The sequence below is a fragment of the Mirounga angustirostris genome, unplaced genomic scaffold (assembly GCF_029215605.1).
Source record: "Mirounga angustirostris isolate CCGP_5_RB_7025 unplaced genomic scaffold, mMirAng1.0.hap1 SCAF_10, whole genome shotgun sequence".
NCBI classification, from domain to species: domain Eukaryota; kingdom Metazoa; phylum Chordata; class Mammalia; order Carnivora; family Phocidae; genus Mirounga; species Mirounga angustirostris.
Genome location: NW_026991718.1, coordinates 57,479,587 through 57,492,201, shown reverse-complemented (window position 1 = coordinate 57,492,201; position 12,615 = coordinate 57,479,587). Strand labels below are relative to the sequence as shown.

The following is a 12,615-nucleotide window of genomic DNA, read 5'->3' as shown; positions in this document are numbered from 1 at the left end:
GTCTCACATTGAGGTCTTTCAACCATCTGGAGTCTATTTTTGTGTGTGGTATAAGGAAATGGTCCAGTTTCATTCTTCTGCATGTGGCTATCCAATTTTCCCAACACCATTTGTTGAAGAGACTGTCTTTGTTCCATGGTCTACAGATTTTTTATGTAATCGAATAGGAAATATTCAATGATATTGTTTCAGGTTCCATTTTGCAAATAACCTTTGAGAAACTACCATTGGTGTAATTTTAATTTAGTATTAAAGATAAACATCCACAATTACTTGAAAAGGTTCTAAGAAAAAAACTACTAAGAAAAAGAGACACTATACACAGAGTAAATGACAACCCACAAAATGTGTGAAATATTTGCAAATCATATATCTGGTAAGAGATTACCTGGCTGGCTAAGCTGGTAGAGCATATGACTCTTGGTCTTGGGGTTGTGAGTTCAAGGCCCATGCTGGGTATAAAAATTACTTAAAAAAAATAAGGTCTTAAAAAAAAATCCAATTCAAAAATGGGCAAAGACTTTAGTAGACATTTCTCCAAAGAAAATATATGAATGAATGGTCAATAAGCACATGAAAACATCCTCAAATCACTAGTCATTAGGGAAATGCAAATCACAACTACAATAAAGTATAATCTTGTACCCACTAGGATGGCTACTATCAAAAAAACAGAAAATATATGTTGGCAAGGATGTGGAGAAATCAGAACTCTCGTCCAATGTTGGTAGGAATATAAAATGGAACAGCTGTAAATGGAAAGCAAAATGGTTGTTTCTTGAAAGATTAAAAACTACCATATGATCCACCCCATGAGTTGGGGTGCTCGGTGGCTTAGTTGGTTAAGCATGAGTATTTACCTAAAAGAATTGAAAGCTGGGTCTCAAAAAGGTATGTGTACACCCATGTTTATAGCAACACTAATCACAATAGTTAAAACTTAGAAGCAACCCATGTCCATCAACTGATGAATGGATAAGCACAATGTGGCTTACACATACAGTGAGTGGTATATTAGCCCACCTTTAAAAGGAAGAAAATTCTGAGTATGTCACAACATGGATGAACCTTGAGGACATTATGCTTAGTGAAATAAACCAGTTACAAAAAGTCAAAAACTATGTGATTCCACTTATGTGGGTTGCTTGCAGTCAAAATCACAAAGACAGAAATTGTAATAGTGGTTGCCATGGGCTGGGGAGAGGGGAAAATGGAGAGTTATTGTTTAATAGATATTGAATTTCAGCTTTACAAGCCAAAAAGTGTTATGGGAATAAAAGATGATGATGGCTGCCAAAAATTATGAAGATATTTAATACCACTGAACATTATACTTAAAAATAGCTAAGATGGTAAATCTTATGTGTATTTTACCATAGTTAAAAAAAAAACTTTATAATAATTTGGTCTCTGATTTATTTCACAAGTCTTAATCTTGCTTTTTAAAAGATCCTGTTTTGGGGGTGCCTGGGTGGCTCAGTTGGTTAAGCATCTGCCTCAGGCTTGGTCATGATTCCAGGGTCCTGGGATCTGCTCAGCAAGGAGCCTACTTCTCTTTCTCCCTCTGCCACTCCCCCCTTGTGCTCTCTTGCTCTGTCTCTCAAAGAAATAAAATCTTTAAAAAATAAAAAAGTAAAAATAAAAGATCCTGTTTTTAATTACACTATTATCTACCATGGCTCTTTATTAATTACACAGATGGTATGTAAAACACCTATTTCTAAACATGCAGATATTTAAACCAACAACAAAGGTATCTTAGATTACTCCCTAAATATTACTTTGCTGGTTTCAATGAAATGGAATCAGATTATAACAAAATTGTTATATAAAGAAACTTAATTGTAGTTCATTAAAAAAAAAAACATTAAAATGAATGATTTTTAGCCAGAATCATACCAATTTTACATATGCTATAAATAAAATTAATGAGGTTAAATAATTTCATACTGTGTAAGTATAAAATCTTGTAAGCTCTAAAATACCTAGAGTATCAAGAGCCAACATTCAATTCTAGGGATATGAAACTTAATGCTCCTTCAATAGCTCTGTTGGATGTTGTTAGAATGATATTTCAAATATTTTCTGTCATTTGAATTAAACATTACCTAAGTAATGCTGAGCTGAGAAAAAACATTAAAAAATCTCCAAATCTAACATAACAGATTAATGCTCTATTGTTTGTTGCCTTAACAAAAGTGAACACTTATGAGGAATTCAGAAACCACCTGGAAATTCAAAATCATAATGACATTGCAATGACATATTGTGCTACTTGATATTAATTACTACCAGAGATGGTTCTTCCAGAAAGCAGAGATGACAACCTTATTAGTAGTATAATTGGAAATGGGCTAATATGCCCACTAGAACAAAAATCCTCTCTTGCAACATATTACATTACCTGTGAAAGGTAATTTATAAACTAATCAGTGCTAATGAGTGTTCCTTAATCTGTCTTAGAGAGGAAAGGCCCATGAACTACCATAGAGCTGACTTTGTATTTGGACTGGAAGGCGGGGCGGGAGGGGGGGAGATATACACATCTATGGCCTACTTGGAATATGGGGATGTCCTATTCCACTGTAGGACTGCAGTGAGATTTGTGGTTTTGGAAACTCTCCCTTCAAAAATTCACTGTAAATCGAGGAGAGAAATCATGAGATTTTAAGAATAACAACAGAGGAAATACCTGTTCCTCTTAGCGGTTAGTAGAATTCATGTGGTAGGATCATGGGAGAAATTGTTTATAAACTTAGAAGCTAGGTTTGGAGAATATGCACACCTACTCTATAAGAGAAAAGGAGATCAATCTGTTTTGCTCCCAGGGAGAAGGAAGAAAGTAGGAAAGCCAGAGGGAGCATGTTGTGCGCCACACCGTGAGAGCTGTCCTGGCACTCTATGCCCAATCTTTGGTAGGAATTTAATGGAAACCACATTTTTTAAGCGAATTACACAATAAAGTATTTATTCCAATTACAGTCAATCTTGACCTTAGAAAATGTTATTTTCTAGTTTCTATTACCAAAATTTAAAATTATATGCTAGGGCGCCTGGGTGGCTCAGTTGGTTAAGCGACTGCCTTCGGCTCAGGCCATGATCCTGGAGTCCCGGGATCGAGTCCCGCATCGGGCTCCCTGCTCGGCGGGGAGTCTGCTTCTCCCTCTAACCCTCCCCCCTCTCGTGTGCTCTCTCTCTCATTCTCTCTCTCAAATAAATAAATAAAATCTTTAAAAAAAAAAATTACATGCTAGTTGCCAGATCAACTCGCTTTTAGTAATTCACTTTCTTTCTTCATTAAGTACATTGGAAAAGTCTGATTGTGAAGTGACTGGTTGAGATGTAAGAAGTCTACCAAATTTCTGTATTTACTTCTAATCTGTATACATGATTCTTAAGTACTCTGCAGCTCAAAACCTTTAATACCCATTTATTGAAGGAATACCATGCCTTTTATCATACTCCTCACTTCATAAATCATTTATCGTTTAGGTCCACTTTATATCACTTTATTATAAATTAAGTAATGAGAAATAGCATTATTGTGACTTTAATAAGTCATTTTAAACAATATTTTATCTCTGGATCATTTTAACCTTGACTTTATTGGTTTAATAATCTTTCTTTTTTTAAAAAAAGATTTTATTTATTTATCTGATAGAGACACAGCAAGAGAGGGAACACAAGCAGGGGGAGTGAGAGAGGGAGAAGCAGGCTTCCTGCAGAGCAGAGAGCCCCGATCCCAGGACCCTGGGGTCATGACCTGAGCCTAAGGCAGATGCTTAACTGAGCCACCCAGGCACCCCTAATAATCTCTTTCAAACGCAATCCATAATTTATTTCTCAGTGGTTTTTATAGTATTCCTTAAAATGGGTATTAACACGTTAATTTAATTTAAAATGAAGTAATATTTTTTTTAAGTAAATCAATCTTATTTGACTGGGCTTCACCAATGAGGTTCCATGGCATTATTTTATCCAAAATTGAAAATTCAACAAGCAAATAAACCACCTCAAGTCTCTGACATATCTAAACAGATTTAAAGCATATGGTTAAGATGAAAGCATTTAATTAAAAATATTGTTCGGGGAAGGTCATAATGAAATCCTATTTCAATTTTTCCTAACACTTTCAGAGCATATTGAATTAATCAAGGTAATTCTAAATCAAAGAGGGACTGTATAGTTTTAGACAAATTTTAGTAAAGCTTTGAATGACTAATAGGTAATAAATCCTTTTGGAAGTCAGGTGGTTTTCAATTTTTTGTTTTCAGCCAAATTAAAGAAATGGCCTAAATGAGTTACATCATTGAAAACAGTTTCTGATAACAGACCACCATGTGATTTTGTTTTGCAAATAACATGGAAGGAGTTCAAATAATTCCCATCTTCTTATTTATGTGAATAGGTTTCTAAGCACTTACATCTATGAATCTAAACAGGAATAAATTTGAAACAGAATCCAGTCTCATTCTAACCACAAGTAATATTCATCCACATGTATATAAATTAATCAGGGAGGAAAAGTCCCATCTATTGAGATAAAACCATTAAATTTTAAATATCTAAATCTGTAACATTTGTTTTGATAAACTGTATGCTATTAAGAACTGTAATGATAAAAGGTTTATTTTATTTACAGCCACAGATGACAAATTAAAAAAACAAAAATTAGTTTCAACTTATATTCATATTTTTGTGATAAAAAACTGACAGTATGATCATAAAAAGCCTTTTTAGCATTAAAATCCATTAAAGTAAGATAAAATTACGTCAGTGAAGTGTATTGGAAGTTTGAGATTAGCAATGTATAGAAACCTCAATTTTTGACTGTCAAAGAAGAGATATTTACATATTTTTTAAGTGGATGAGGGTAGGAGGATATTTAGATTCCACTGCACACTTTTGAAAGAATGATCTAACAGTTTTGTTTAAAAAATCAATACTCATAGGGGCGCCTGGGTGGCTCAGTCGTTAGGCGTGACTTCGGCTCAGGTCATGATCCCAGAGTCCTGGGATCGAGCCCCACATCGGGCTCCCTGCTCCGCGGGAAGCCTGCTTCTCCCTCTCCCATATCCTCTGCTTATGTTCCCTCTTTCACCGTGTCTCTCTCTGTCAAATAAATAAAATCTTTAAAAAATCAATACTCATAACACATTGGAAATTACAAACTTTACAACTGTATAAACATGATACATTTTAAATGTTCATTTTTAAATGTATGAGGGGATATGTAGTTTGTTTTCTTAAAGTAAGAAGATCTCAGTTTTCTAGACATGGCTAGAAGAACTGGAACAAATCACAACCTTTGAAATTGAGTTTCTTAAACTATAAAAATGAGAATAATATTCACTCTACCTCAGGATTATACCTATGTAATATTATACATATTCACTATCTATATATTTTTTTGTAAAATGTAAAACAATATGATTAAATTTACGAGGGCCTAGGAAAGTAACACCTCCCTTAATTTTGAGTCCTTTTTATATGAATTAGACCAAGAAGACATCACATAACAAATCCCAGCTGTAAGTCATGAAAACTTGGTTCATTTTCAGGGGCTATATATTAAATTGATCTATAAATAAATAAATTCCTATGTGCCACGTTTCTTTAAAATTAAATTTAGCCAAATATAAGAAGGTATTACAAAACCAGACTTGGGAACTAAGACACTGAAATGTAAAAACTGAACAGGGGACTTAGATTTAGGAACAATGTTATGGAAGGCCATCCTTAACCAGTCAATCTCATCTTTTGGGGGCAGTTTGCAACTTTCTATCTTAAAATAAGCATTCTGTAACATAAATTCTTAGGCTTGCAGCAAGGTTATGAAACCCATAAGAGTAACACATGCCCATTTTCTGGGCCTCCAACTACAGTCCTCCATAGTTTCACTTAGATGGAGCCAACTATACTCTCCAAGCAAACCAAGCTTACTAGATAATAACTACATCATATTGAAATAAAAAAACAATTTTCCAACATACATATTTTATAATCAAAACTGTTCTTAATTCTGCCTATAGGTTAATCCTGATAATTTAGCTAAATGATTTGGTACTCAAATGAATAAGCTATTTACCAAAAATTGATGATATATAAATTTTTATTAAAGTGTCAAATTACATCTGTGAAATTTCAGATATGCTCAGTATTTCACAAGTTCTTCCAATCATTTTCCAATATAATTTGCACTTACAAAATTTCTGCTTAGCTAGAAAAGTTTGAAACTGATCAGGTCCATTAAGCCAAGATTATTAGTCTTCCATCTTCCACAACCGCAATCTTAAGATATTTCTCTTGTACCTACTATGAGGAAGACAACATGTCATGTTCTATGAGGCATACACAGATGTATAAGATGCAGTCTCTAAACTCAAAGAAACTACCAGTCTAATAACTGACACAGAAAATTTGAGAGCATTGCACAGTGAATACCACCTAAATTCTATAATTAACATTTTACTACACAGCATTTCCTGTAACTGTATTTGCTTTATCTATATTTTAATTTTTCATGGACCTAACTATTCATCCCTCTTTACATCCATCATCTTTTTTTTTTTTTAAGATTTTATTTCAAGTAATCTCTACACCCAACATGGGGCTCGAACTCACAACCCCGAGATCAAGAGTCCCATACTCCACCAACTGAGCCAGCCAGGCACCCCCTAATGTATTTCAAAGAAAGTTGCAGGCTTAAGTATGTTTCATACCTAAATACTTCAACATACCTATCATTAGCCAGAGCTTAATAGTTTTTAGCTTTTTTAGAGGAAATTTACAAATATGAAATGTACAAATCTTAAGTGTCTCAACTGCAAATTTTACAAATGCTTACACCTCTGTAATCCAAACCCCATCAAGATTTAGAACATTATACTGTCACCTAAAAAGTTCCTTCTTTGCCCATTCGCAATCTCCACCCCAACTCCCACCTAGAGGGAACCACTATTAGTGATTTTTTTCCTACCATAGATTAGTTTTGCAGATAATTTTAAAACTCAAAATTTAAAACAAAGCGTGATCAACAGACTGAGGAATCAAAAAAGGCTTCATGTGGATGGAGAGATGCATAGATACATGATAAAGTAAATATAACAAAACGCTAACAACTGTAGAAATTAGGTGGTGGGTATAGGGGTGTGCCAGTTATCAATTTACTATCCCTCCACTCCAAATCTACTTTTCTTCGTCCTGCTTTGTGACACTAGAAACATTTTTCCTTCGCCAGCTTTAGAGAGGACAATGGAGTGACCCTGTAATGTGAAAGCAGCAAAGAGACACTTGCCTTTTGAATTCAGGCCTCCATCATAATCATTATCATAACAATTATATTATCATTATTATTATTGTTATTATTCAGCATGAGAGCCCAAGAGCCTTGCTGAGGAGACAAGTTCCAGCTGTGGCCGTGGCTCCAGCCTCCCCACTGACAGCGGGCACTTTTCTAGACCACATAGCAATAGTACACATGCCTTTTCTGAACAGGTCTCCATACAAGCTCTGGGAAAAAGGGCCCTTTTCTTCTGCCTCATCCTAGAAATATTAGCTGCTCTTTAACACCTGCTACTTCTAGAACCCTTAGACTCAGAGCTCTTTTATGCCTTTTAGTATAACCACCTCCTTGTTCTAGTTAACATTTCATCATATTAAATTTTCAAAACCAGCAGAGGTCTGTCTCCGACTAAACTCAGACTACTATAAAGGGTTATTCACTGTACAGCTTTTCTGTATGTTTGAAAATGTTGGGGGAGCAGAGAAGCAAGAAGGCATATATTTTTTTTTCTTGCAAGCAAAAATGGGTTTATTCAGGGGTAACAGAGAATTGTACTTTGGGGCATGCAAACTATGGCAACTCAAAAAAAAAAAGGGAAGGGAACATTATTTGAGGAAATTGGGAAGAGTTGTTTAAAGTCCGTCCATTGGGGAAATTGACTGATTTGCAGGGGTATTTGATTTCTCGTAGGAGATACCATGTACATCTTTACCAGTTGAAGCCTGTACTGGATGATTCATTCTTTTGATGATTCTCTGCAGGGGTCTATAATTGACAATTCTTCCTGTAATTGATGTTGAGTGGTATGGTTACCCCGTCTAGCCTCCCCTTCTATCCTCCTGATTCCACTTAACTGATGTTGCCCTATATTAATTTTCACAGCCATTTTGGATATATATCTCCTTCCTTTATCACCAATTTCCCTCACTTTTAGCCAGCATTTTGGCTGATCTGTATTGTTTGTTTGCCTATTGGTGTAACCAGAGCTTTCATTCCTGAAGGATCTGAGCCCTTAGCTGCCCTGCTCTTATTGGATTGTGGCTTCTGCAGTTGTCTATACAAAGGTCTGACAGACCCAGTTTAGGCGCTTCCCCAGATTTGCTTGGCCTTCCCTGCTGACTGGACCTTGGCTGCTTGCATATTTTAAAAGACTGATAAACTGTTAATAATTGTTAAAGCTGGATGATGGACTGAGAAAATTATACCACTATCTCTTCATTTGTTTATGTTTTAAATTTTCCGTAATACTTTTTAAAAAAGGGGGGTGGGGGGGAGAAAGGTTTCATAATGGCCAAAGCATTTATAAAGAACCTGGTGGAATGGATTTTTTAACAGGCAGAAACAGAGGATAAGACTCCAGTTAAGGAAAAAGCACATATAAAATATGGAGGCATAAAATCAAAGGACATGTTTTAGCAACAGCAAGTAGGTTGGCTAACGTGTAGTAAAACGCAAATGAGTGTGCTTGGTGAGATTTTTTTTCCTCCCTTTCACTTCAGTATTAATTCTTCACATTCAAGTGCTTTCTTTTTGGCCTACTCTCCTGTCCCTGCTCTGCCCATACTTCTACCTACTGTCCAATGGGGTCTAGCTCTTCCCACTCTTCCTCACGTCTTATGAGCCATAAATTGATCCACTGCATCCTTTTTGTATCTTAATTTCTTCAAACATGGGCATAATTTTATGTCTTTGGACATATTTATGGAAAAATGTAGATATGTCTGCACTTATACACCCGTATTTTTTTACATTTAAAAGCCATCAGCAGTAACATAAAACAAGTTTCCATAATATCTAGTAGGGGATAAGAAAAAGCATTAGTTGATTTTTTTATTATTTAACAACTCATGTGTCTTTTTTATAATTAAAAAATGTATCTATACACACAAGAGTGAGCGTATGTGCATGTGTGTCAACGTAAGATCTCTGGGAAGGGACTGGTAATATTCTTTGTTAAACTGGGTGGTTGAGTACAGTTGAACAAATAATAAAATGAATACCCAATATTTTCTCCACCCACCCATATATTTAAAGCACACTCAGGCCAGCGTCCAATTATATCTCTTTTTTCCCCTTCCTTAGAAATGACAACTGTGGTGAAATTTGATTTACAAAAAGCATGTTTGTTTCATTCAAACTGAAAATATTAAAAATTATAAAACCAGCTAGATATTTAATAGGAAGAACTCATAAAAGAGATAAAGAAAACAAATATATCCAAACACAACATATGACAATTCATTAGAAGCACATAAGAACATGGACTTGTTGTACACATTAAAGTATACAGATACCCCAGTGAGGCTCCTTTCCCTCCTAATCCCCATTACTGGTAAGGTCCTCAACTGCCATTCTATTTCAAGCTTCTACATGTGTTATATGCTCTTCCATCAATTTAAATGTGGCAGGAACAAAGGTATTCCAAAACAGTAGAGAGCAGCAGACAGATGTTGTGTGGTATCACCCAGGCAATGACCTCTGCTTTCTCAACCCTTTCTGGGCTCACTGATGCAAAGTCTGGCTCAAGATCCAGGATAATGCAATGTTTGGAAACATTCGTTCAAATTGGCACACCAAGACTGTTAAAGTAAGTTCTTCCAAAATACAAAGGCGATGGTCAAGACTAGAATTGGGTTTTTTTCTTGCCTCTGACCGTACTCTTCCTGTGTAGTCAGTATCACAAACAGCTATGCACTCCATTGTACACCCGGGGCAAAAGAAACGCCCCCACAAAGATATGTGGCAGCTGTGCCTGCTCTGGGTGATGCCTTGCTTCCACTAAGTTCTAGCAGCTGTGCAAAAGAACTTTCTGTGATAATGAAAATGTTTGATATTCTGTCCCATGTGGTTATTGAACACCTGAAATATAGGTAGTGTGACTGAGGAACTGGATTTTTAATTTTATTTATTTTATTTAATTTTAATTAATTTAAATTTAATAGCCACATGATTCATAGCTACAGTCTTGAGTAATATAATTCTAGAGTTTTAGTTTAAAAAAAAAATCAGGAACTTAAAGCATGTATGGTTGCAAATTGTCTTAACTGCCAACCCAAAACCCTACTACAACACTGCAAATGTGGTTCTACCTCCTACCTTAGCTGCCTGGCAAAAACATCCATTTGTCTTCATTCATTCAAGGCAGCACCTCCTTTGAAAAGTCCTGGCACCCCAGAGTTACTAAGTCTTTATTACTACCAACCAGGTCATACCATGTTATCATTACAGGTTTACATAGTTGTATTCCCTGCTATTATGAGGGCTCTAAAAAGGCAGCAATTGTGTCATATTAATCTCTAATTTCCCACAGCCTAATAGGGTGCCACATCCTAAGGCCCTTGCCCTACATTTTCCTAGCCAATTTATTAAGCCGGTCTTCACCTAACTACTCGCAGCTCTTTACTACTCTACCATTTGAAATCTCATAATCCCATCCACAACAAACATCTTAGAACTGCAGAAATTCCAGGTCATTTTACCTGTATCAAAGGGTGTGGTGTTTTACCTCCATATATGATTGTTCAGTAGAAAACACTGTAAAATAGTGAAAATGATGCATTTAGAAAATCATGGGGCAATAACGAAGAGGTAGTTTGACATAGAATCTGCAATTCAGGACAAGACACAAATTTGGGAGTTTTCTGACATAGACGTAATCATGCATTTGACATTTGTAACATGCAACTCATGACTTATATCACTTAGGGATTAAGTGTAGACCGAAGGACAAAGGCATTCCAATGTTAAGAAGTCAGAGGTAAAAAAGAACATTCGAGGAACTGAAAGGGGCAACCAGCGACGTAAGAGGAAAACCAGAAAAGTATGATTAACAAGTGAATAAAGTGATTCAAGGAAGACAGAACCATTCAGTTATGATAAATGCAGTTTTGATAAAACAAATTGGAAAGGTGTTATATTCTTTCCCATAATAGCAAACCCTCCAAAAGAGTCTACCTTAAGAGAGTAAAACTGAACGATGCCACTTGGCGTTCAATTACCAGTGATAGAGAAAAACTAGAAGTTACAGCAATGTTATCTAATATAGATACTGCACTCATTTTCTTTACAGATATGCTATTCCAGAACACCACATCTTCCTTTCAATATCCACATCAAACAAGGTTTCAAGGAGCACTACAACTCTCTTGGGCAGCATTTATTTTAAATAAAAACCTCTTGTTTTACCAGTTGAGATTCTGCCTGAAACAACCAGTGTCTCCCATACAGCTGCCACACTTTACTTAGAAATGCAGGTTTGGCATAATTTAAAGGTCAAGATGGTTTATACAGCAGACAGTTTCCAAAAACGAATGGGCAAAACTGTCAACATTCACGGAGGTCTTAAGAAAAAGTTAGATCCGTGAACTGTGAGCTCCAGGAAGGGAAGGGCTCATTTAATTTCCCACAAGGCAAGCGCTCACTATTCTTTATTTAACTCTGAAAGAGCTGCATCTTACAGAAGGGAGGGCGCGAGAACTTCAGGGCACTACACCCTCCAGAATGCTCTTGCCCTAACAGCGCTGAGTAGGGACCGGCGAGGCTGCGGGGACCCACCCAGTAGGTCAGCACCCGGGTAGATAAAAGCAACGCCGGATGGCGCACAATCGCATTCCGGACCCTAAGGTTAACAGAAAAACCCTTGCCCTCGGGCCCGGGCTCACCTGCCTCTTGGAGTGGGGAAGACGCGCGGCCCGTGGCCGCCTCAGAGGGGCGTCCCCGCAAGCTGCTCAGCTCGTCACCGGACACTACCCAGAGCGGAGGGTCCCCCCTGGCAACTAGGGAAGGAGGACCCGGCAGGCCGCGGCGCGCTCGCTCGGTCTCTTCTGTCTAGGAGCTGCAACAGCCACAAATCCCTCAGGTAACTCCCCAGCGGCTCGGGCGTGCGCTCGCTCTCCAGCCTCGTCGCTTAGCAACTTGCGAAGCCTTCCAGTCTTCGCGACACGTCAATTCCGCCCGCCCCTCCAGAGTGTGAATAGTTTTTTAAAAAGACTTTGTTTCCGGGTCGAGCCGCTTCTACGCAGCGGAAGGTCTCTTTACCTCCCACGTTTACCCTTGGGGTAAGATAAGTCTCACTTGCGCACGAGGGGGTGATGTAGCTAAAGGGTCTGTATCTCCTCCCTCGAGTTCCACATGCCTCCCCTCCCACCAATTACTGGGCGCCAACAGGCGGGTCTTTCCTCTTCAGCACAAATCTTCTGCTCATCGCTGTCCTCCAATCACAGCGGCCCGCCCTCAGGGACTACTTTGCGATGGCGAAGAGCGCAGGGAGAAGGGCGTGAGCAGACCCTCTGACCTCGGGAAGTGTAGTTCAACACTTGAAGGAAATGCGT

The 12,615-nt window shown here is 37.4% G+C and overlaps 1 protein-coding gene across 26 annotated transcripts in view; it reads right to left on the bottom strand.

Annotated features, from left to right (window-relative positions):
* WDPCP (WD repeat containing planar cell polarity effector) overlaps positions 1-12,541 on the bottom strand; it is a 482,659-nt gene extending 470,118 nt beyond the window's left edge. For 21 of the 26 annotated variants that reach the window (XR_010405669.1, XR_010405668.1, XR_010405666.1 and 18 more), the window contains exons 1-2: positions 11,947-12,540; positions 10,765-10,819 (exon numbers count right to left, since the gene is read on the bottom strand). The gene's annotated coding sequence lies outside the window, so the exon portion shown is untranslated. Of the gene's footprint in view, positions 1-10,764; positions 10,820-11,946 lie in introns of all 26 variants that reach the window. The other 5 variants (XR_010405667.1, XM_064572445.1, XM_064572441.1 and 2 more) reach the window with 3 other exon arrangements.
* Between the last annotated feature and the right edge of the window lie 74 nt (positions 12,542-12,615).